Here is a 24,443-nt window from a genome sequence, read left to right as displayed (position 1 = left end):
GCAATCCCTGTGGAAAGCAGAGAATGGGGCAAGGAAAAGATTTGTTTGGTGGTAGTCTCATGGGCCGATAGGTGTGGATAAGAGGAACTCTATCCCGGTTAAGGTGGTGGATAGATGGGAAAAGCAGATGTACAGGAAATGGAGATGCTGCTGCAGAGAAAAGTGCAGTGTAAGCAAATAATAAAGTGTAAGATCATAACCAAGTAGACTGTGAGGTCAGAAATCCAACTTGTCATACTATAGAACTATTACAAATGTCCTTGTGCCTGTTGATCCTGTTGATACATGCTTTCAGGATTTTGTATCTTCTGCCTGTTGAAACAAGGAAGAGTGTGAATATTCAGGGTGGATGCGGTCTCTCTGGCTGCTTTACTGAGGCAGCGAGCAGCATAGACAGAGTCCACAAAGAGGGGCTGCCTTCCATGCTCAGTTTTGATCTGTTTTTTTGGTGATGGAATCATTTAGCTATGATACTATATGCTGCCTTTGCTACTCACTAAACAGATAATCCTGGATTGCAGCTTCGTTAGACAGGCGCCTCATTAATTTTAGATATGAATGTTTTCGTGGCCATTATTGCCTTTCTGCACTAGTCATTGAACCAGGATTGATCCCTTTGCAAGATCGCAATGGCCGATCGATCAATATGTCAATTTACATGGTTACCAACTGTAGTTGTGAATGATTCTGCTACTCTTTGCACTTATTAGTCCACAGCAACTCATAGGTGCCCAGTACAGAGCTGCCAGATTGTTTTAAGTCCATCACATTCAGCATTGTGTTTATGTGCTCAGTGTGAAAATAGAATTCTGAACCCACTAAAGTCTCTGCAGTGATCACTTCTACCAACAGATTTTGAGGAAATGCAGTTTCCTCTGGCCAGTTCAAGATCAAATAGATTGGTGCTGTCTCTTTAATAAATGGCAATGGCTTTGAAAGATCAAGTATCCGATCTCATTGTAATTTAAGGGGAGTAAACCACAATCAGCTGTGGCAGCGTGTTTGTGCCCTTGAGCAAGGCACTTAATCAGACATTGTTCTAATCTGTGTGAGGAGTGGCGCCCCACACAGACTTCCAATCTGCGCCTTGTAAGGCATGAAAATGCACGACGCAGGCCTCTCATATTCTGAGTCAATGTCCCCCCTCCCCTCCCCAAACCACAATAAAATTCTTTACAAGCAAGAACATCCCAATTTTGGCAATTTGTTGATGATTTTCAATTTTGTGTTAGTTCTGCATTTAATAACAGCTTAGCACCTTATCGCTCAGTGAACGCAATCCATACGCACATGCATTTACACACACACAAACGCACAACCTTTCATTTTGCTGTCATTGGACTGAATGTGCGCACTTCGTTGACTTCCCCTGGTATATTTTCATCATGGGTCTTAAAAGGTTTGGCTTTATGGTGCCTTTCCCACCATACATGGTGGAATATTTCACTCCTTTAATAATGGGGATGTGTGTGTGTGACTGTGTGTGTGTATAAATAGTTTGTATACTGTATTTATTGTTTATTTATTTTGTTTATTTTGTGATATGATTGTAACTACATTGCGGGGTGCATCATATTCTAATTCATGTGCAGACTTAAATTAACTTTGTGAGTGATTAAAGATGGCATGTCCCAGTGCCTAAAAACACAGGACAGACCACTCTCAGTAACAGGGTGACAGAGATCAAACTACCACGAGTTCACACTAGTCAAAAATACTCGGGAGCTATTTATTGTGTTTTCTGGTATATATCTTTTTGTAAATATTGGCAGTATTCTTTTCTCTATTTTTGCTAATTTTTGTAAGTTTGTTTTTTGACACACCTAATAAATACTCTTGCATGAAAGTGCTAAGCAATTCCAGCCATCTTTTTCTTTAGTCAAAACCTACGTATTGTAACACACGCATAAAAGGTAAGGTGATTACGATTTTGCAAATGAACTATTCAAATAGAAATTAAGTTGTATGAACCAACGGAAAATAGTTTTTAACTTACCCGGTATACAACATTGTCCAAAGACGGACAGAGAGTCAATTATTCAACTATTTCCATAATTCTAATACTGCTCAGTCCCAAGGAACTTGGACTGTAGATCTTCCACTGTATTTTTTATTATTTCCACACAAAGTTCCTTAACAAAACCGGCAACTTTCTTTGTTCCCAGATCCTTATTATGTATCTCATTTTTATCAGCACAATTCTCTAGTGTAACTACAAATCTCTCAAAGTTCTCACTCACAGAAAATGGCGCAGAGTTTCTGCTTTAGCTTTAGCTGTGAGGGCAAGAATAAAGAAACATGTCAGGGGAAAAAGGCTCGCCCACCAACAGAAGAATAGGCTTATTAATCTTTTCCAAGTTGGTTCTATTTTTCAACTTTTTGTTCTTGAGAAAGAATTGTTTCATAGGTAAGAAGGGAACTATATGGATGCGAAAGTGAACTGAAAGGGGCAAGAATATAGGACCCTTCACAAATAGAGCTAATTTTATTTTTCTATTTTAATTTTCAAAATCATCTTCACCTTCGGAAAATCATACTAAATCTTCCCTTCAGTCCTCACCAACATACGTCAATGGATAGGACAGAGGGTAACATATCCAATAGTTCTGGTACCTTCCAGAGGAAATTGGATAACTATATCAGGGAGAAAAAAAAACACTATGCTCTGCTGATTTGCTGAGATAAATATTTGTGGGCGGTCCAAGTATGAAGCATAATCACCAACATGTAGCATTTGGGCTGCCTCTTTGCTATATAACCATATAATATTTGGCACCCTCATCTTTCATTTAATCTCCTTCCATGAACTCCCAGAGTCTCAATACACCTCAAATACCTCTGGTTTATAAAGCATTAAGAACCAATTTCTATCTCTGAGAACCTTATTAATGTCGAGCATCTCATTTATATAAATAAAGAGCCTAATAAAAAGTGTTCCCTTGTTGTCCATAGCTTTCATCCCTTGCTGTGTGGCATAATAATATCACACCTGTGGCTAAATAACATCTGGAAACAACATATTGAAGAATTCTAATCAGTTTTTTACCCTCTAAACTGTCATTTCATAATTAGTTTAGCTTCAACTAACGTAGAAAACAAGACTCCTCATAAAACTCCTCCTAATCAAAGATGGAGTGTCGATGCAAACCACTAATTTACCAGGAGCAACAAATCCAGTCACTACTGGCATGGCTGAAGTCCCCAAGGTCGATGCCCTCATTTATACCCACTGGTAAGTTTTACATTCACCCCCAAACCCAAAATAAAATGAAAGAGAACAGCTCCCAGAAGGAGGTGCAACGTGCAATAACGGCTGACGTCACTATATTAAGATTTGTTGCCAAGGGACAAATGCAAAGAATTCTTAAATTAAGAATCTCCGTGATAGTGCAGAGATTTACTAGTAACCTAAAAAGCCATTACAGCATGGCTATTGATATCATTGTGAGCTAATGAATGATTAAAAGGGCACAGGTACAGAAACTTGCAAATCACCCAATTTTATTTCAATGTTGTAAAAATCTTAATCAACTTTGTAACTGTGCACAAACCAGAAATGTAAAAACAGTAAGTTAAAAATAATAAACACAAGAGACTATACAGATGTTGAAAACCCAGAGTAATACGCGCAAAATGCAGGAGGATTGCAGTAGGTCAGGCAGCATCCATGAAAATGAATAAACACTCGATGATTCTGGCTGGCAGCTTTCACCAGGACTGGAACGGAAGGCGGAAGAAGCCAGAATAAGAAGCTGGGAGGAGGGGAAGGAGTATAAGCTAGAAGGGGACAGGTGAAACCTGGTGAATGGGAAGGGGAAAGAAGAAAGAGACTGAAAGGTGATAATTGGAAAAGGTAAAGGGCAGGAGAAGAAGGAATCTGATAGGAGAGGAGAGTTGACTATGGGAGAAAAGGTAAGGAGGAGGGGCACCATGGAGAGGTGATAGGCAGGTGAGGAGAAGAGAAGAGGTATGAGAGTGACTAGAGTGGGATATTGAAGAAGAGACTATTTAAAATGAACTATTCCATACATTATTAAATTCAGATCTTCTCTCCAATACATGCAAAAGAAAAGAATACAACACATTCTTTTGGCCAACACAATTTGAGGTTGAGTGAATATGTTAGTACCATAAGGTCTATAATAAAGAAATATTTCCAAAGGACAGTGCCAATTGCTTAATACAAAAGCAAACACTGAAATCCTCAGATTTAAACAGAACCTGCTGTATATACACAGCAGCATCTGTGGATAGACGCATGGTGGGCTTGAAGTTATTATGCAATAATTGTGCATCTAGCACGGTACACTTTCAATATTTTATTTTGTTCATCTGTGCAAATAAGAAATGTGAACATGGAGACCACCAGGCATTTGCAGTGGCATAAAACTGACACAAAATTATTTTGTACAAACAAAGCCTACAAAGAGTTCAGAGCACAGGCCATTCACACCAAAACACTTTAACCATCACCACCCCTCTTTTCACTGTCCAAGTATCAGCATCGCCCTTGCATCATTTGTCCTCTTTCTCTCATTCCCTCTTTATGCATCATTTGTCCTTCATCCCTCATTCAACCCATCCCTCAGGGCATGATATGCTGCTCCAACAGGCAACCACAATCTCAGTCTTCTCTTCTAGCAGCCTGATTTCCATGCTCTATCAATACACTTTACCTCATGATCCATGACCTCCTAAACATTGTCCACTAAGTCTGCAATTGCAGAAAGGTAGCAGAAGAGAGGTCTTCTGAGATCTTGTGAATGCACAGCCTATTCTGTCACATATATTTCCTTGGACCTTATGAGCCTTGCACAATATGGGTCACCTGAGCTGGTCCTGTGTTGTGTGCCTTCACTGTGACTGGAAAACTTTGAAGTCATAGGAGTTTTTTCCAAGTCAATAACATTTCTAGCGCACTGCAGATCTTATTTTGAACACTGTCTTCAGTTCATCTGACCTGATATATTTACCCCTAAAATTCTCATTCTATAGATGCAGTAAGAGTAGCTTACTGTTTCCATCAGTTCCCGAGTTTATCCATGATTAATCAAATCATCTTCCAGTCAATACTAAGCTTGAAGCCAATTGTCCAAAGGTCCTCTGAGACGTGGCCTTAGTGTCTTTGGAAGGGGTGTGCATTTTGGCTAAGTATTTGAATGACAGCCAATAGCAACAATAGAACATATAAATGCTGACTTGCCTGCATTCTGTGGTCAGTTCGTGAACAGTTTCTCACTCTTCTTCTGTGTCAGGTCAGAAAAACAAGTTGTTTACTCCTGTACTGGTGATGACCAATTGGAGAACAGGAGTGGCATTACTGTTTATAGAAGAAAAATCTGAATGATCAATTAATACTCCATGAAGAGCCATCTTTCAGAAGTGACAATGATTTCAAGGCTACAACTTAGACTATAATGAGAGAAAAGCTGGTAATATTACAGCAGAGAAAGAGACAAATGAGAAATTGCCTGCATGTCTTCCAGCTGATGGAGGCTTGATTAACAGGCACTTAATGTACATTTTTTTCTCTCCTGCTCTATGTATCAGAGTTTGATGTCAGTTGCATCACTATCTGAGAAGTCCCTGACAAATACCCTTTCATTTCCAAAGTGTGGTTAGGTTGCCGGAAAGTTCAAAGTACATTGATGTCACCATATACCACCTTAAGATTCATTTTCTTGCATGTATTCACAGTAGCACACAGAGATACAATAGAATCAATGAAAAAATACACAGAAACAAAGCTTGACGAACAACCAATGTGCAAAAGAAGACAATCTGTGCAATTACAAAAAGAATAAGTAATAAGCAAATAATACTGGGAACATGAGTTGTGGAGTCCTTGAAAATATCCATAATGAAGAAAGTGTCTTCGCACACAGTCATGGTAAGTTTTTATTAACCTCATAGAATCAAGAAACTCACCACTTTCTGAGCTAGCAGCCCCAGTTAAGAAGTCCTCCTCCTTAACCAGGCAGGAAGCACTTCCTCTGCCTTGGAACTCCCCCTATAAAATAAAAGGCAAACTTTGATGAATACAGAGTTATTGGACCATTCATCCACACTTCCTGCCCTTGCTCTCCTCACTGGCAATGTTCACAGGCGTTAGTAGAATGCAAGAGATTGCACTTTAATTGCAATAATACTTGTGGTGAACTAGAATAAAAGCAGGAGACAACATTTAAGGTTAAGGATAAGCTTGATATGGAACAGCAACAAATAGTCAACCATACTTATAGTTGCAATGTCAGTTGAAAAGGAAGCAATGCAACCTGGAGCAAAACTTTGTGAACAAAATGTCCCCTGTTTAAGCTCACATTCAAATCAGCAAATGGTGGCCCAAGCAAAATGCAGATATTAAGCCCCAGTCTTGAAGAAGGGTCTTGGCCTGAAATGTCAACTGTGTATTCCTCTATCTCAGGGGCTCCCAACCTGGGGTGCATGAACCCCTTGCTTAATGGTATTGTTCCATGACATAGAAAAGAATGGGAACCCCTGATCTATATAGATGCTACCTGACCTGCTGAGTTCATCCATTATTTTGTGTGTGTTATTCTGGATTTCCAGCATTTACATAATCTCTTATGCAGATATTTTGGTTATTAGTTTGTATTTCTAGGACGTTGCTGTCAAAGGATGTAATGCACAGGGATATCCTAAAAATGTGAAAGGTATTAAAGAAGTTACATGTCCCATTTTCTTTTATTACCTTCCTTCATTATTTTTCTTTAACAGCCTCCATTTTGGAAAGTGTATTCTACTGTACTACTTCACAAATAATGAAAATAGAATTACTTTCTACTTAAGAGTAGCATGTGAGATATATGTAAATGACTTGGATGAAAACACAAATGGTGGTTGACAGAAATTGTTGGCAATGTGGATGGCGTGGAAGATTGGTAAAGGATACAACAGGATACAAATCAGGCGCAGATGAGCAAAGAAATTCAGATAGAGCTTCGTCAGGTCAAGTGTGAGATGTTGTACTTTGGGAGATCAAATATAAAGGCATAATACACGGTTAATGGCAAGACCCTTAACAGTGTTGATGTACAGAGGAATCTTGTGATTCAAGACCATAGCTCCCTGAAAGTGGTTGCACAGGTTCATACCGTGGTAAGGAAGGTCGCTGGCATACTTGCATTTATTAGTTGAGTTGCTGAGTTCAAGAGTCAGGAAGTTACGTTTCAGCTTTATAAAACTCTGGTTAGGCCACATATAGGATATTGCATTTAATTCTCCCTATTATAGGAAGGATGTGGAGGTTTAAAGAGGACGCAAATAAGGTTTACCAGGATGCTGGCTGAATTAGGGGGCATGTGCTACATGGAAAGATTGGACAAACCTGGGTTTGTTCTTGATTTCTCTGGAGTGGCAGAGACTGATGGGAAACCGGATAGAAATTTATAAGGTTATCAGAGGGGCATAGTACACAGCTGGTACTTTTCTCACAGGGTTGAAATGTCTAATACTTGAGGTAAGCACTTAAAGTGAATAGGGGTAAGTTCAAAGGAGATGTGTGGGATAATTTTTTTTTAACTCAGAGAGTAGTGTGTGTATTGCCAGGAGTGGTAGTGTAGGGAAGTATGACAGAGACTTTGAAAGGGTCTTTGATAAGCACATGAATGTGTAGTAAGTGGAAGGTTATGGACATTGTGTAGGCAGAAGGGATTAATTTAGGTTTTTAAAAACTAAGTTAATTAGTTTGTTTTAATATCATGGCCTAAAGGGCTTGTTCCCTGTGGTGCTCTATTAATCTATGTTCTAAGTTCCATATAAGCACCAATTCACACAACATCAGGATAAAAAGTTAATCCAGCAGTGAGATACAGTTTTGTTATAGATACAATGCAGTGTCATGTTCTGCATCTCTTCAGAGTAACACAGCTAAATGCACAACAATGCACTCCACTGGATTTAACTTAAAATTATCTTTACCAATTTCAAATGTGATTTGGAACATGTCTGAATCTCAGTACAAACTCTTTTTTTAAATATAATTTTTATTGAATTTTCAAAATGAATACATGAAAAGATAGTGTCTACCCTCCCCCCTCTCCTTAACCCTCCCCCCCCATATGTAGTCCTACCTAAAAAAGAAGAAGAAAAAAAAAGAAGAGGAACCGCCTGCGTGTTGGAAGGTTTCCACATGCTCCATGGAGTTCAAAATAAATTTGGTATACTTATTCGTTACTTTCCCCAAGGGACCAAGATCTTTATCGGAGCACTTAAATATGCCATCCTATCTTTTGTAAATAAGGGCGCCAAATATTCAGAAATGTTACATATTTATCTCTTAAATTATAAGTAATTTTTTCGAGTGGAACAGAACTAGCCATTTCATTATTCCAACGATTCATACTTAAACACGAATCAGATTTCCAAGTAACTGCTATAGTCTTCTTAGCTACTGCCAATGCAATTTTTATAAATTCTTTCTGATATTTATTCAATTTAAGTTTCGGCTTTATCCCTTCAATATCACCTAATAGAAATAATACAGGGTTATATGTGGAAGTTGAGTTCCAGTAATTTGTTCCAATAAGACTCTTAAATTTATCCAAAAGGGTTGAATTTTAAAACAAGACCAAGTAGAATGTAAAAAAGTACCAATTTCTTGAAGTATAAATTCTATACTAAATAAATAGGATAGAAATATAAATAGAATTTATATTTCCAGAAGTATAAATTATCTTCTAGATTGGATGAATATGGGAAGGTATCAGGTTATAAAATAAATTGGGATAAAAGTGAAATTTTACCTCTTACTAAAGGAGACTATAGCCAATGTCGGTTAGCAACCCAATTTAGATGGCCGGTAAATGGTATAAAGTATTTAGGTATAAGACTTGATAATGATGTAAAGAATTTATATAAATTTAATTATTTACCACTATTGAAACAAATTCAAGAAGATCTTGACAAATGGATGATACTACCAATAACATTAGTAGGTAGAGTCAATGTTGTAAAAATGAACATATTTCCTAGATTACAGTATTTGTTTCAAACATTACCAATACAATTGCCACAGAAATTTTTTCAAGAGTTAAATAAATGTGTGAGAAAATTTCTTTGGAAAGGTAAAATGTCAAGAATATCATTGGAAAAATTGACATGTAAATTTGAGTTAGGAGGGTTACAACTTCCAAACTTTAAGAATTATTATAAAGCAAATCAACTTAGATTTATCACGTCTTTTTTCGATGATCGAAAACCAGCATGGATTAAAATAGAATTAGTACAAACTCTTAAAATAAAAACTTGGGATTGGGCATGATCTGAAAAGTGAATCAAACTGTGCTGAGATGAAGAAGAAATGAAACAGTAAGTGGGAAAGTGTGTTCTGTAATCACCAGCACTATACATGTGTGAGCTTAGTGGACATGTTACACTCACCTGTACTCACTGAAATCCAGTGGAACAGAATCTCAGGAAACAAGTACAACTGGAGGCTGGTACTCTCCTGTACTCATATAGGCCCAGAGTTGGATGACATCTGCTGCCTCGAGTTTTAAAAACTGGGATATATTATAGCTTCTTTACTGATAAATTTAGTTTCTGTCTGCTTCAAGAAGATTTGGGATTGACAGATTTCCAAAGTGAGTCCAGTGTAGATATCCATATAATCACAAATGGCATTCCAGCAAATAGGCCACTTGGCACTCTACTTTTGTAACTCTACATTGATGGAGTAATACTTGCTGGAATGTTCCTGTGGTTTCCACGGGGACTCTGTCAGCTGAAGGTAAATAAGGTTCCTCACTAGAATGGAGAAGAATGACTCTGGGGGAAAAATGCATTTCAGTAAACTTTAGCTGACTAAGTTTATTAACATGTTTTTGAAATGTTTAACTTTTTTTAATTGTGACAAATTACTTGTAAAATGGATGAAATGATTTTGCTCTTGAATGTTTCTGAATGCCTAAGATGGTGGACTTGCATCTTTAACGCAAGAGATTCTGCCAATGCTGGAATTCCAGGGCAACACACACAAAATGCAAGGAGGAACTCAGCAGGTCAGACAGCATCAATAGAGACATTTTGGGCCGATGAAGGACCTCAGCCCTATTTCCCTCCACAGATCTGCCTGACATGTTGAGTTCCTCTGGCATTTTGTGTGTGTTTCTGGCGATGACATTGTTTAATAAAGAATTATGAGAAATAGGGAATAATTTCCCTCTTCCCGATAGAAATAATTTGGAAGATGTGGTTGCTGGTTGGGTTGAGTTTTTCTTTGATCTTGGCAATTTACTTGCAAACATTTCGTCACCAAGCGAGGAGACATCATCAGTGCGCTGTTGATTGTGATGTGTCATCCAAATGCTTGGCTTTCATATACTTTTCAATCAGCTGATTGAACATCATCTCCAAAACTTGATTGTGATGTGGGGAGGAAATCTTGTTGCCGATTGGCTGTGTGGTCAACTTCATGTGCTGTGGTCTGGAATTTTGCCCACATTGGCTCATAAATAGGATAAAACTCCGCATTGTTTATAGAATTGTTCACAGAAAAGCACACTGCTAGGAATTCTCTTGTAGGCTGCGTGTTTGCTTACGCCATGACTTTCACTGATGCCCAGTCAAATTTGTGCCCCTCTCGATCTTTATGGGCACAGTCTAGGGAGACCCTTCATCAGGACAACTCCAGCATTTTGTCTGTGTTGCGTCTATAGGTCTGTTTTGTGGGTGGGTTTGGTCTGTGGCCTTTTCTGGCCTACCCTCAAGCTTACATAATATCACACAAGATCTTACTGCCACAATGGGTTTCATGATTTAGGACAAGGCCACTGGCAGATCTTGAAAGGGTTAGTTCATGCTCACCTTCTAGGTCAAATGCACAGGCAGAAAATTCTGAGTCAGCTTGATAAAGGAAGTGTTGAAGAACTGATGAAGGGTCTCAGCCTGAAACTTTGAAAGTTTATTCATTTGAATAGATGCTGCCTGACCTGCTAAGTTCCTTCAGTATTTTGTGTGTGTTCCTCTGGATTTCCAGCATCTGCAGAAACTCTTGTGTAAGGGAAGAGTTTCAGCTTGCAGCAACTTCACCACATGGAGCACACTGGTTTAAAGAGGCAATTTAACACTATTCCTCTCAAGTGCAATAAATAATGAACAATGTCTATATGCCATGAATGAAATACATAGAACCCAGCATGAAATAGAAACTGGCGATACATGTAGGTTTCTTTACACAGAGAACAGTGGATGGCTAGAATGCACGGCCAGGGACGGTGGTAGAGGCTAATATGATGGGAAAGTTAACAGATTCTTAGATAGGCACATCATTGTAAGAAAAAAGGTGGGTTATATGCTATGTGGAAGGAAAGGGTTAGGTTAGGTTTATATAGGTCCCCACAGCATCTTGGGCTGAAGGACCCATACTGTGCTGTATTATTCAATGTTCTACATTTGCTCAGTCAAGCAAAACCCCTTGTCTAAGAGACCATGAGAAGACATCTAGATGGCATTGTTGCGTAGAGGAGAGAATTACAGCCTGTACAGAGCCAGTGACCCAGGTTCAATTCCATTGATCTCTGTAAGGAATTTCTATGTTCTCCCTGTGACCACATGGGTTTCCTCCATGTGCTCCTAGCTTCCTCCCACTTTCCAAAGACGTATCCATTAACTGGACATCTGGGTGTAACTGGGTGGTGTAGGAGCGTTGGGCTGGAAGGTACAGTGTTGCATCTCAAAATAAATAAAGATTTTCATTGTTTGCTGAACTTATTCAATATAATGTACAACCCAAGACTCACTCCCTGGATGTATTCTTTGTAAGAAAAGAAATGGACAATTTGTATTACTTGTAAGAAAAGAGATGGACAACTAATTGTAATATTCTGCAAGTAAGCCAACAGGAAATTCAGAGTCGGTTGAAACCCTGTGCGAATAGCCAACATTTAGAGAGAAAGTGAAAGTTTATAGCAGTAAAATGTAAAAAGAAAAATTTTAAACATATTCTGATTAAGCAGAAACTGTATGAAGATCTCTTAGGACCCCTGAGCCACCTGCAATGTATTTTGACAATTTAAAAAGGGACAGAAAATAGAAATAAATATGACATGAGCTAAAATACAAAACTAAGATAAAAGAAATATACAATGGTTTTTCTTTCCTCCCATAGATTAGATATCATAAACCTATGGTCTATATTAAATAAATCATCATTTCAGTACTTGCCCTGTTATTTGGAGATCCCTTGTGCCCAAATCAGTATGGAAAATTTATGCACCGAGCATGCATATTTTCGGGCAGGAAGGGAAAAACAATTCATTTTCTAATCAATGAAAATGTGCCGCACAAAGTCAAGTTCACATTTGATAATACAAATGTCTCCGATCCTAAGCCTGCAGATCTTGACACGATTACAAGATGACGGTTGAATATCACCTTGCAACAAAGCACTTTAGTATAAAACTACTTAATTGTGTCATATCAATAATATAAACCACACAGCGAGAAGTTTTCTTTCCAATGAAATGAAATTGTTACAAAGAATTCAATGAACGATCTCTTTTTTTTAATACTTTTGGAGTTAGTGAGGCTCAGACCTGGCAGAGTTCCTAACTATACTGAAGCTGAGTTTGCATCGTGGAAAATCATGATGAAATTGCATGCTTGCTTGTGTAACCGCACATAATGCTGTGTTTTCACTGATACTAATGCAATACTTACTCTAATTAATGCAAACCTGTATTTTCTACATGCAGTTCAACTCTACACTGGCAAATTAGCATGTAATTACTAAAACATCAATTAAGCCAATTATTAGCTGCCTAAAGTAACCATACGGATATAAACACGGGACGTCAATTGCATCACAATCACAAACGAAGTACACTGTAACACCACTGCCAGGCACTCAGTATCTTACCTTGTTTAAGTATGGAAAACAAATGTTAGATGGCAACGCACTGTTACATGAAAAGTAGAGAAAAGGAGAGGATTTTAAAAGGGATGTCCCATTATTACAGAAAGGAACTTAATTGCATGATCTTAATAGATAAGAAAAATGTTTTTTGTGAAATGTATTTCTAATTGACAATGGACTTCAACTTACTCTTTCTTCTCATCAAAAAAACTGTGGTTGTCAATATAGCCCTCACTTTGTAATTTATTCTACAATATTTACACACTGTTTCTCCTGACTTGGTTTGTGATATCCAGCTGTGTCCAAGAGATATCGAAATGGTGCCATCAAGCAGAATGTGGAAATTGCTGATTTCCATGTTTTCCAGAAGATGCATTACTCTGCCATGGCAGCTTCATTAGCCAATTGTGCTGTCCCACTCACAGTAATGAGAATTGTCCCTTCATCCAAGTTTTTAGCTATGCAGATTTTTGACTTTAGTCACAGCAAAAGAGGCCAAATCACCCCCAGGGTCATGGAGGGAGAAGGTCCCTTAATCCTATAAACATCTTTTCATTTAGTGAACGGGGTAGCAAAGAGAAGGCCCCTTTGCAAACCTGCACTAAAGTGGTAAGAGTCATGCAATGACACAGCATGGAAGTAGACCCTTGGCCCAAATCATCTATGCCAACTATAGAGCCCAAAATGCTACTTGCCTGCATTTAGCCTATATCCCTCTACACCACTTCAATTCATGTATTTATCAAAATGCCTTTCCAATGTTGTTTTGTACTTGCCTCAATCACTTTCTCTAGCAGCTCGTTCCACTCGCTTCATGAAGTTCCCCTCATGTCCCTTTGAATGCTTTCACCTCTCATCTTAACAGATGCCGTCTAGTCTTTAGTTCTCCTTCAATGGGGAAAAAAAAACGATGTGCTTTCACCTTATCTATGTCCCTCATGATTTTATACTCTTCTTTGAGGTCACCCTTCAAAGTTATCTACAGGATTGGCACACTCTTACACTTCTTTGCAGTCACTGGAGGCCTTTGGGCATGAAGCACGTCCAGGTTTGGAGTTCAATTCTGACGTCAGTGAAATGAGTGGGTCTCCTACCACAGTCCAAAGACATACCGGTTAGTAGGTTAATTGGTCAGTGTAAATTGCCCTGAGAATAGGCTAGGATTAAGTTTTGAGTTGCATGGTAGTCAAGGGGCCAGAAGGGCCAATTCTGCAATGTATCTCTAAATTTTAAAAAATCTTACGTGGAAAGCTTGATTGCAATTTTATTGCTGATCTAAACTGGTACTTCTTTTCACTCCCAATACTTTTAATCTTCCTCTTGTTATGGGGCTCCAACAGACCCTGCACATTCATTTATCTCTCCTGAATTTTTGACTCTCAATGAGTAAGTTGCCTTCTGAAGAAAATCTTTGGTATTGGAAGCCAACTTACTATTCTTCAGAGGATTGAAATCAAAAGGCTGCACAGTAATTTTACAGCGCTATAAAACCCAGGTTAGAACACCCTTGGAATTTTGTGTTCAGTTCTAGTTGCCTTATCTTATTATAGGAAGAATGCTGAAGCTTTAGAGAAAGGGTGCAGAGGAGACTTAGCAGGATGCTGCCTGGACTACAGGGCATGCCTTATGAAGATAGGTTGAGCAGGGTAAATGTTTTTCTCTTTGGAAAAAAGGAGGATGAGAGGTGACTTGATAGAAGAGTTTAAGGTGATAAGAGGTATAGATAGAATAGATAGGCAGAGACATTTCCTAGGGCAGAAATCGCTAATACAAGGGGACATAATTTTAGACCAGAAGACCATAAGACATAGGAGCAGAATTTGGCCATTCCGCCCATCGGGTCCACTCGGCCATTTCAATCATGTCTGATCTCGGATCCCATTCAACCCCATACACCTGCCCTCTCACTATGTCCCTTGATGCCCCAACCAGTCAGGAATCTCTCAACTTCTGCTTTAAATATACCCACAGACTTGGCCTCCACTGCAGTCTATGGCAGAGCATTCCACAGATTCATTGCTCTCTGGCTCAAAAAAATCCTCCTTACCTCGGTTGTAAAGGGTTGCCCCTCAATTTTGAGGCAAGGCTCTCTAGTATTGGATACCCCGACTAGAGAGCAGGCTATTCTGGACTGGGTTTTGAGCAATGAGGAAGGGTTAATTAGCGATCTTGTCGTGAGAGGCCCCTTGGGTAAGAGTGACCATAATATAGTGGAATTCTTCATTAAGATGGAGAGTGAGATAGTTAATTCAGAAACAAAGGTTCTGAACTTAAAGAGGGGTAACTTTGAAGGTATGAGACGTGAATTAGCTAAGATAGACTGGCAAATGACACTTAAAGGATTGATGGTGGATATGCAATGGCAAGCATTTAAAGGTTGCATGGATGAACTACAACAATTGTTCATCCCAGTTTGGTAAAAGAATAAATCAAGGAAGGTAGTGCACCCGTGGCTGACAAGAGAAATTAGGGATAGTATCAATTCCAAAGAAGTAGCATACAAATTAACCAGAGAAAGTGGCTCACCTGAGGACTGGGAGAAATTCAGAGTTCAGCAGAGGAGGACAAAGGGCTTAATTAGGAAGGGGAAAAAAGATTATGAGAGAAAACTGGCGGGGAACATAAAAACGGACTGTAAAAGCTTTTATAGATATATAAAAAGGAAAAGACTGGTAAAGACAAATGTAGGTCCCCTGCAGACAGAAACAGGTGAATTGATTATGGGGAGCAAGGACATGGCAGACCAATTGAATAATTACTTTGGTTCTGTCTTCACTAAGGAGGACATAAATAATCTTCCAGAAATAGTAAGGGACAGAGGGTCCAGTGAGATGGAGGAACTGAGTGAAATACATGTTAGTAGGGAAGTGGTGTTAGGTAAATTGAAGGGATTGAAGGCAGATAAATCCCCAGAGCCAGATGGTCTGCATCCTAGAGAGCTTAAGGAAGTAGCCCAAGAAATAGTGGATGCATTAGTGATAATTTTTCAAAACTCGTTAGATTCTGGACTAGTTCCTGAGGATTGGAGGGTGGCTAATGTAACCCCACTTTTTAAAAAAGGAGGGAGAGAGAAACCGGGGAATTATAGACCGGTTAGCCTAACGTCGGTGGTGGGGAAACTGCTGGAGTCAGTTATCAAGGATGTGATAACAGCACATTTGGAAAGCGGTGAAATGATCGGACAAATTCAGCATGGATTTGTGAAAGGAAAATCATGTCTGACGAATCTCATAGAATTTTTTGAGGATGTAACTAGTAGAGTGGATAGGGGAGAACCAGTGGATGTGGTATATTTGGATTTTCAAAAGGCTTTTGACAAGGTCCCACACAGGAGATTACTGTGCAAACTTAAAGCACACGGTATTGGGGGTAAGGTATTGATGTGGGTGGAGAATTGGTTAGCAGACAGGAAGCAAAGAGTGGGAATAAACGGGACCTTTTCAGAATGGCAGGCGGTGACTAGTGGGGTACCGCAAGGCTCAGTGCTGGGACCCCAGTTGTTTACAATATATATTAATGACTTGGATGAGGGAATTAAATGCAGCATCTCCAAGTTTGCGGATGACACGAAGCTGGGTGGCAGTGTTAGCAGTGAGGAGGATGCTAAGAGGATGCAGGGTGACTTGGATAGGTTGGGTGAGTGGGCAAACTCATGGCAGATGCAATTTAATGTGGATAAATGTGAAGTTATCCACTTTGGTGGCAAAAATAGGAAAACAGATTATTATCTGAATGGTGGCCGATTCGGAAAAGGGGAGGTGCAACGAGACCTGGGTGTCATTATACACCAGTCATTGAAAGTGGGCATGCAGGTACAGCAGGCGGTGAAAAAGGCGAATGGTATGCTGGCATTTATAGCGAGAGGATTCGAGTACAGGAGCAGGGAGGTACTACTGCAGTTGTACAAGGCCTTGGTGAGACCACACCTGGAGTATTGTGTGCAGTTTTGGTCCCCTAATCTGAGGAAAGACATCTTTGCCATAGAGGGAGTACAAAGAAGGTTCACCAGATTGATTCCTGGGATGGCAGGACTTTCATATGAAGAAAGACTGGATGAACTGGGCTTGTACTCGTTGGAATTTAGAAGATTGAGGGGGAATCTGATTGAAACGTATAAGATCCTAAAGGGATTGGACAGGCTGGATGCAGGAAGATTGTTCCCGATGTTGGGGAAGTCTAGAACGAGGGGTCACAGTTTGAGGATAGAGGGGAAGCCTTTTAGGACCGAGATTAGGAAAAACTTCTTCACACAGAGTGGTGAATCTGTGGAATTCTCTGCCACAGGAAACTGTTGAGGCCAGTTCATTGGCTATGTTTAAGAGGGAGTTAGATATGGCCCTTGTGGCTACAGGGGTCAGGGGGTATGGGGGTAAGGCTGGGGCGGGGTTCTGAGTTGGATGATCAGCCATGATTATAATAAATGGCGGTGCAGTCTCGAAGGGCCGAATGGCCTACTCCTGCACCTATTTTCTATGTTTCTATGTTTCTATCCTCTCCACACCCACCTTATCTGGTACTTTCAACATTCAGCAGGTTTCAGTGAGATCCCCACGCATTTAATTCTTCTAAGTTCCAATGAGTAGAGGCCCAAAGCTGCCAAGTGCTCTTCATATGTTAACCCCTTCATTCCGGGAATCATCCTCGAGAACCTCCTCTGGACTCTCTCCAATGACAATACATCCTTTCTGAGATAAAAGGCCCCAAATTGTTGACGATACTCCAAGTGCAACCTGACTAGTGTCTTATAAAGCTTTTGCATTATCTCAGTACACAAACATAATGCTGAAGGAACTCAGCAGGCCAGGCAGCATCTATGGAAAAGAGTACAGTTTTCATTTTAGTACCTTCAGCAGGACCTACACTCTCTTTGTACATTCTTCACCTTCAGCATTATCTCCTTGTTTTTATATTCTATTCCCCTTGAAATATATGCCAACATTGCATTTGCCTTCTTATCACAGACTCAACCTGTAAATTACCTTCTGGGAGTCTTGCACCTTTGCACCCTTTGTTTGAATTTTCTCCCCATTTCGATAATACAGTTGTCTACACTATTGTTCCTTTTACCAAAATGCATTATCATACATTTCCCAACACTGTATTTTGTGAGGGAAGGATTAGATTGGTCTTAGAATAGGTTATAAGGTCAGCACAAAATCATGGGCTGAAGGGCCTAAATTGTGCTGTAATGTTCTGTGTTTTATGTTCTGTGTTTGTCACTACACTGAGACTTCTTGCTCACAACTAACTCGACCGAGTCCTTCATGAAAATCACTTCTATTGCCTTGTATTCCGTAGAGGGTATAGAACTCTACATTGTATGAGAACAAAAAAAACATGGGATATGAAAATGCAAATAGAACCTAATCCCAAAAGTAAATCCTGAAAACATATATAAACTTCGTTAAGTCACCACAACAAAGTTGTCTCCAAATAAGCGACAGTGATTTTCACATCATCCACAGTGTACAAATCACAGAGGGTGGCCATTTCACTCAGTACACGCCTGCTGCTCAAAAATTGAGTGATTTGTGCTACTCCTATTTCTCAACTGTTGATTTACAAGCTTACAGACAGAGTTATATTGCAGATAGGTTTAAATACGATATACCTGTAGCTTTCTGCTTCAATCATCCTTTTAGGCAGGGAGTATCAGACCTGATCAGTCTTATTTTCCAAAAATAAAACAATGCCAGCCAAGTTCCCTCTCCTCCTAACCATATCCTCATATAAACATGAGAAATTCTGCAGATGCTGGAAATCCAAAGCAACAAACACAAAATGCTGGAAGAACTCAGCATGCCAGGCAGCAACTAACAAATTGAATAAACAGCCAACGTTTTGGGCCGAGACCTTTCCGCAGGACTTCTCATATATCTCTTTTGCATTCCCTTTGTACGTGAACTTCACCGCAGCGTGGTGATCAAAACCTCACACAATGCCCATCCTGTCTTATCTCCAGGCATTTTATGCAGGTGTAGCATCATCTTCCCATTCTTACAATCAAAATCAGAATCAGGTTTATTATCAATGAAACATACACTGTTACGAGACACTCCCATCACGCCAGCTTCCGGGACTTAGATGCTCTAACTCTCAGGAGTATGGACAGCTGGCGTGGCCCCTTCAAGGATTGAGGACAGTCCCATTAATTGGCAATCATGTTTTGGGCACCAAGAATTGAGTATTTAACTGAGGTTCGTCTAGCATTTTGCTTTTGCTCAGTTCTCGTTCCAGCTTGATACTGTGTCTCGATTCCAGCCTCAGATACTCCAGCGCTTGGGTCTAAACCATCCTCATCAAGGTCTCTCGTCACGGTATGATTGAGCCACCATGGATGTCGCGGGGTATCAGAGTCTCTCAGCTGCTGTGGCCAGCCACAACAAGAGGAATTCCAGTCAGAACCTGGAGATACAGGACTCCAGGCCACCATGTACAAGCTATCACAAGGAGGATGCCAGAGTCGCTGGGGTGAAGCTGTCCGTTGCTCTGTGGATTCAGTACATCCAGCAAAAGAGAGGGCATGCAAGGAAGCCAAAGCTAGTGGGAAGATAGAGGATTGGGAAGCTTTTAAAAACTTGCAGAAGGAAACTAAGAAGGTCATTAGGAAGGAAAAGATAAATTATGAAAGGAAGCTGGCGACTAATACCAAAGAAGATACTAAAAGTTTTTTAAGTACATAAAGGGTAAAAGACAGTTGAGGGTAGATATAGGACCAATAGAAAATGATGCTGGAGATATTGTAATGAATGGCGCGGAGATGGCAGAGGAACTGAATGTGTATTTTGCATCAGTCTTCACAGTGGAAGACGCCTGCAGTACACCGGACGTTCAAGAGTGTCAGGGAAGTGAAATATGTGCAGTGAAAATTACAACTGAGAAGGCAATCAGGATGCTTAATGGTCTGAGGGTGGATAAGTCTCCTGGACCTGATGGAATGCACCCTCGGGTTCTGAAGGAAGTAGCTGGAAAGATTGCGGAGGCATTAACAATGATCCTTCAAGAATCGATAGATTCTGGCATTGTACTGGATGACTGGAAAATTGCAAATGGTGCTCCGCTATTTAAGAAGGGTGGGTGGCAGCAGAAAGGAAACTATAGACCTGTTAGCCTGACATCAGTGGTTGGGTGGTTAGGAAGTTATTGGAATCAATGGTTAGGGATGAGATTACGGAGTACCTGGAGGAACATAACAAGATAAACCAAAGCCAGCATGGTTTCCTGAAAGGAATATCTTGCCTGACAAACCCACTGCAATTTTTTGAGGAAATTACAAGCAGGGTAGACAAAGGAGATGCAGTAGATATGGTGTACTTGGATTTTCAGAAAGCCTTTGACAAGGTGCTGCACATGAGGCTGCTTAGCAAGATAAGAGCCCACAGAATTACAGGAAAGTTACTAGCATGGGTGGAGTACTGGCTGATCAGCAGAAAACAGAAAGTGGGAATAAAGGAATCCTATTCTGGCTGGCTGCTGGTTACCAGTGGAGTTCCATAGGGGTCAGTGTTGGGACCACTGCTTTTTATGATGCATGTCAATGATTTGGACTATGAGATTAATGGATTTGCGGCTAAATTTGCCGATGTTACAAAGATAGGCAGAGGAGCGGGTAGTGTTGAGGAAACAGAGTGCCTGCAGGGATACTTAGATAGTTTAGGGAAATGGGCAAATGAAATACAATGTTGGAAAATGTTTGGTCATGCACTTTAGTGGAAGAAATAAACAGGCAGACTATAATTTAGATGGGGAGAAAATTCAAAATGCAGAGATGCAAAGGGACTTGGGACTTCTTGGTTGAGTCGGTAGTGGAGAAGGCAAATGCAATGTTGGCATTCATTTCTAAAGGTATAGAATATAAGAGCAGGGATGTGATATTGAGGCTCTTTAAGGCACTCATGAGAGCATACTTGGAGTATTGTGCGCAGTTTTGGGCTCCTTATTTTAGAAAGGATATACTGACATTGGACAGGGTTCAGAGAAGATTCACGAGAACGTTTCCAAGAATGAAAGGGTTACCATATGAGGAATGTCTGGCAGCTTTTGGGCTGTATTCCCAAGAGTGCAGGACAATGAGGGGGATCTCAAAGACACATTCCAAATGTTATAAAGGCCTGAACAGATTAGATATGGCAAAGTTATTTCCTGTGGTAGGGGAGTCCAGAACAAGAGGGCACAACTTCAGGATAAAAGGACGTCCATTTAGAACAGAGATATATAGAAATTACTTTAGTCAGAGGGTGGTAAATCTGTGGAATTTGTTGCCACAAGTGGCGGCTGTGGAGGCCAAGTCTTTGGGTGCATTTAAGGCAGAGATAGATAGGTTCTTGATTATCCAAGGCATCAAAGGGTATGGAGAGAAGGCAGGGGAATGGGGATGACTGGAAGAATTGGATCAGCCCATGATTGAATGGTGGAGCAGTCTCGATGGGTTGAATAGCCTACTTTAGCTCTTATATCTTATGGTCTTATGGTCTGTTAACCATAGAGAGATTCAACGGAGACCCAGGTTCTTACTGCGGCTTCCTCACTCAATGCTCATTGGTCTTCAAACTCCAGCCATTCCGATTCCCTTCAGAGTTCAGAAAAATGACCTTCATGATCTCTCTCCTGACAGGGAGTGCCCTCACCTGGGCCACTGCGCATTGGGAACGAAGGTCAGAGGTTTGCACAGATTCAGTAGGAATCATGGCCATCATGAGAAAGGTATTTTATCATCCCACAGGCACAAACAGGTCCTCGAACGTTCTCATGAAGCTGCATAAGGATAGTTGATCAGCAGCCAACTACAGTATTGAGTTCTGAACTTTGCCGCAAAAGAGTGGTTGGAACATTGAAGCCTTGGCCACTCTGTACCACCACGGACTCTGGGACAAACTAAAGGATGCCGTTACCTTGGGAGACCCAACAGGGACTTAGAGATCCTCCTCGACCAGTTCATTTGCCTTGTCAATCGTCTGGCAGAGCGGAAGAGGGAATACATTAAGAGGCCAAAGAAGGCTAGCTCTAGCCCGGCCTCAATCCACTGTGGTTCCATACCCCCAATCCCAGACAATGACCAGCCCGCCTCCTGCTTGGGACTCTGTCAAGCCTGTCCAGATCGGTTACGAGGCTCTCCATCCCAATGTCAGAATCGAGCCTGCTGCTATTACTGTGGGGAAGCAAATCACCTGCAGGCCAAATGTGCGAAGCTGTAGCTGCCTGGAGGACCACGAAAACCATCCAACTTGGGGAGGTCTGTGATAGTATCAGCTACCACTCCCAATCCCACAGATTCTGGTTTTGTGCTGATGGTGGAATTCACCTGGGGTAAGAACTTGAGGCAGCTGAAGGCTTTTGTGGACTCTGGGGCAGCAGCTAATTTTCTGGACTTAGGAACCACCTGTCGGCTCGACAAACCACTGCAAGAATTGAGCCAGTCCATACCCGCAACTGCCTTGGACAACCATGTGCTAGGTTCCATGCTGATCCAGCAGCAGACTGTGGTTTTGGAGATGAGGATGGGAGATCATGGGGAAGACATTAGTTTCTACTTTGTACATTATTGATTCACCACTCATACCCCTGATCTTTGGGTCCCCTTAGCTGTCCCAGTGTAACCCATCCATGGACTGGAGAGAAGGGAGAATTATTGTTTGGTCATTACTGTTTCAGGGTATGTTTGCCATGTGGTTTTCTGACCCCCAGATTCTCCCAAGACTAAGGGGACAGACTTCAGTGCAAGGTAACCCAAAGGGATCCGGCCGCCAGGTCCTGACTAAAGAGAAGACTCTTAAAAGCACATCTTTGGAGGCTGTGCCAGGGGCTCAAGGACCATTTGTAATATCTCGTTGCCATCCTCTGAGGATACAAATGTGTCTATTGGATGTAGGGAGGAGACTCAGATGTCAATGGAACCATCCCTGCCACCTAAGAAGCTTCAGGAGTCATCTTTGAGGGAGGGCTCAGAAGAACTTGCAATACCCAGGCTGGTCAAAGTTCCTTCCCTGTATAAGAACTTCAGCAATGGAAAGGCCTCAATTCTTCCACCACACCGACCCTACGACTGTGCTATAGATTTTTTGCCTGGTACTTGTCCTCCACGTGGTCGATGAGAAGTGCTTTCACGTCCAGAGAGAAGCAGAATGGAAGAATATATAAAGGAAGTTCTTGCTATGGGATTCATTCAGCCCTCCATCTTACCAGGCGCCACAGGTTTCTACTTCACACAACAGAAGGATGGGAGCCTGTGACCATTTATTGATTATAGAGCATTAAACAATCAAGAATCATTACTCTCTTCCACTCATGAATACTGCCTTTGCGACCCTCCAAGGGGCAAGAGTATTCACTAAGCTAGACCTATGGAGTGCATACAATCTGGTCCATATAAGGGAAGGAAATGAGTGGAAGACTGCATTCAATACACCAACAGGGTACTACGAGTACCTGGTTATGCTTTTCAGCCTTGTGTATGCCCCAGCAGTTTTCAGGCCTTTATAAACAACATTCTCTGAGATACTTTGATTGGAGTGCGGCTCAGACGCAGTAAAAGCATTCCTACGAGAGTCCGGTGAAGAGAGGCAGGAAGTTTTTCAGTGGGTCTTTGATTGGAGTACGGTACAGATGCAATAGAAACATTCCTGCGCAAGTCTGGTGAAGAGATTTAAAAACCCAGTCTGCATAAAAGAAGGGTACCGTCTAGTGGAGCTGTTATCGTGGGAGTGGGCGTCATTGGAACGGTCTGAGTCAGAGTGGTAAGGCTTCGGCGAGAACAGGCGGAGGCAAGGTAAGTAGGTAAGTTCATTCCTTATTTCTTATTTAACTCTTGAGAGAATCGGGGGTATGCCTACAGGGCCGGTGTTCTGTTCTGGGTGTCAAATGTGAGACTACACGCCTCCCTGGTAGTCACAGCTGCACCAGATGAATGGATTTGCAGCTCCTTAGAGACCGTGTTAAGGAACTGGAGCTGCAACTTGATGACCTTGGGCTTGTTAGGGAAAGTGAAGTGGTGATAGACAGAAGTTGCAGTCACCCCAAGGCTACAGAATACAGATAAATGGGTGACTGTCAGGAGGAGGAAGAGAGAATGTCAGATAGTGGAGAGCACCCCTGTCGCCGTTCCTCTCAACAATAAATACTCCATTTTGAGTACCTTTGGGGACAGGTGCAGACCTACCCGGGACACGCAACAGCAGCTGTGCCTCTGGCGCTGAGTCTGACTCAGAAGGGTGAGGAACTGAAGCGGATGGCAGCAGTGACTGGGGACTCTATAGTTAGGGAGATGGATAGGTAATTCTGCGGATGCAAAAGAAAAACATATATGGTAGTTTGCCTTCCAGCTGCGAGGGTGCACAATGTTTCTGGACGTGTCCACAATATCCTGAAAATGGAGGGTGAGCAGCCTGAAGTCATGGGACTTATTGATACCAGTGACATAGGTAGAAGAGTGGAGGAGGTCCTGAAAACAGAACACAGGGAGCCAGGAAGAAGCTGAGAAGCAGAACCTCAAGAGTAGTAATCTCGGGATTGCTGCCTGAGCCACATGACAGTAAGGATAGAAATAGAAGATGGAGTTGGAGGTGGAGTT

General features: G+C 41.1%; 1 protein-coding gene across 1 annotated transcript in view; it reads right to left on the bottom strand.

Moving 5' to 3' along the window:
* The window catches only part of LOC134349198 (teneurin-2-like), a 3,136,038-nt gene that overhangs the window by 3,093,977 nt on the left and 17,618 nt on the right, over positions 1–24,443 (bottom strand). The window contains exon 2 of the mRNA XM_063053178.1: positions 5,929–6,010. The gene's annotated coding sequence lies outside the window, so the exon portion shown is untranslated. The remainder of the gene's footprint in view (positions 1–5,928; positions 6,011–24,443) is intronic.

The sequence above is a fragment of the Mobula hypostoma genome, chromosome 7 (genome assembly GCF_963921235.1).
Source record: "Mobula hypostoma chromosome 7, sMobHyp1.1, whole genome shotgun sequence".
Taxonomy (NCBI): Eukaryota; Metazoa; Chordata; class Chondrichthyes; order Myliobatiformes; family Myliobatidae; genus Mobula; species Mobula hypostoma.
This window is presented reverse-complemented; position numbering and strand designations above follow the sequence as displayed.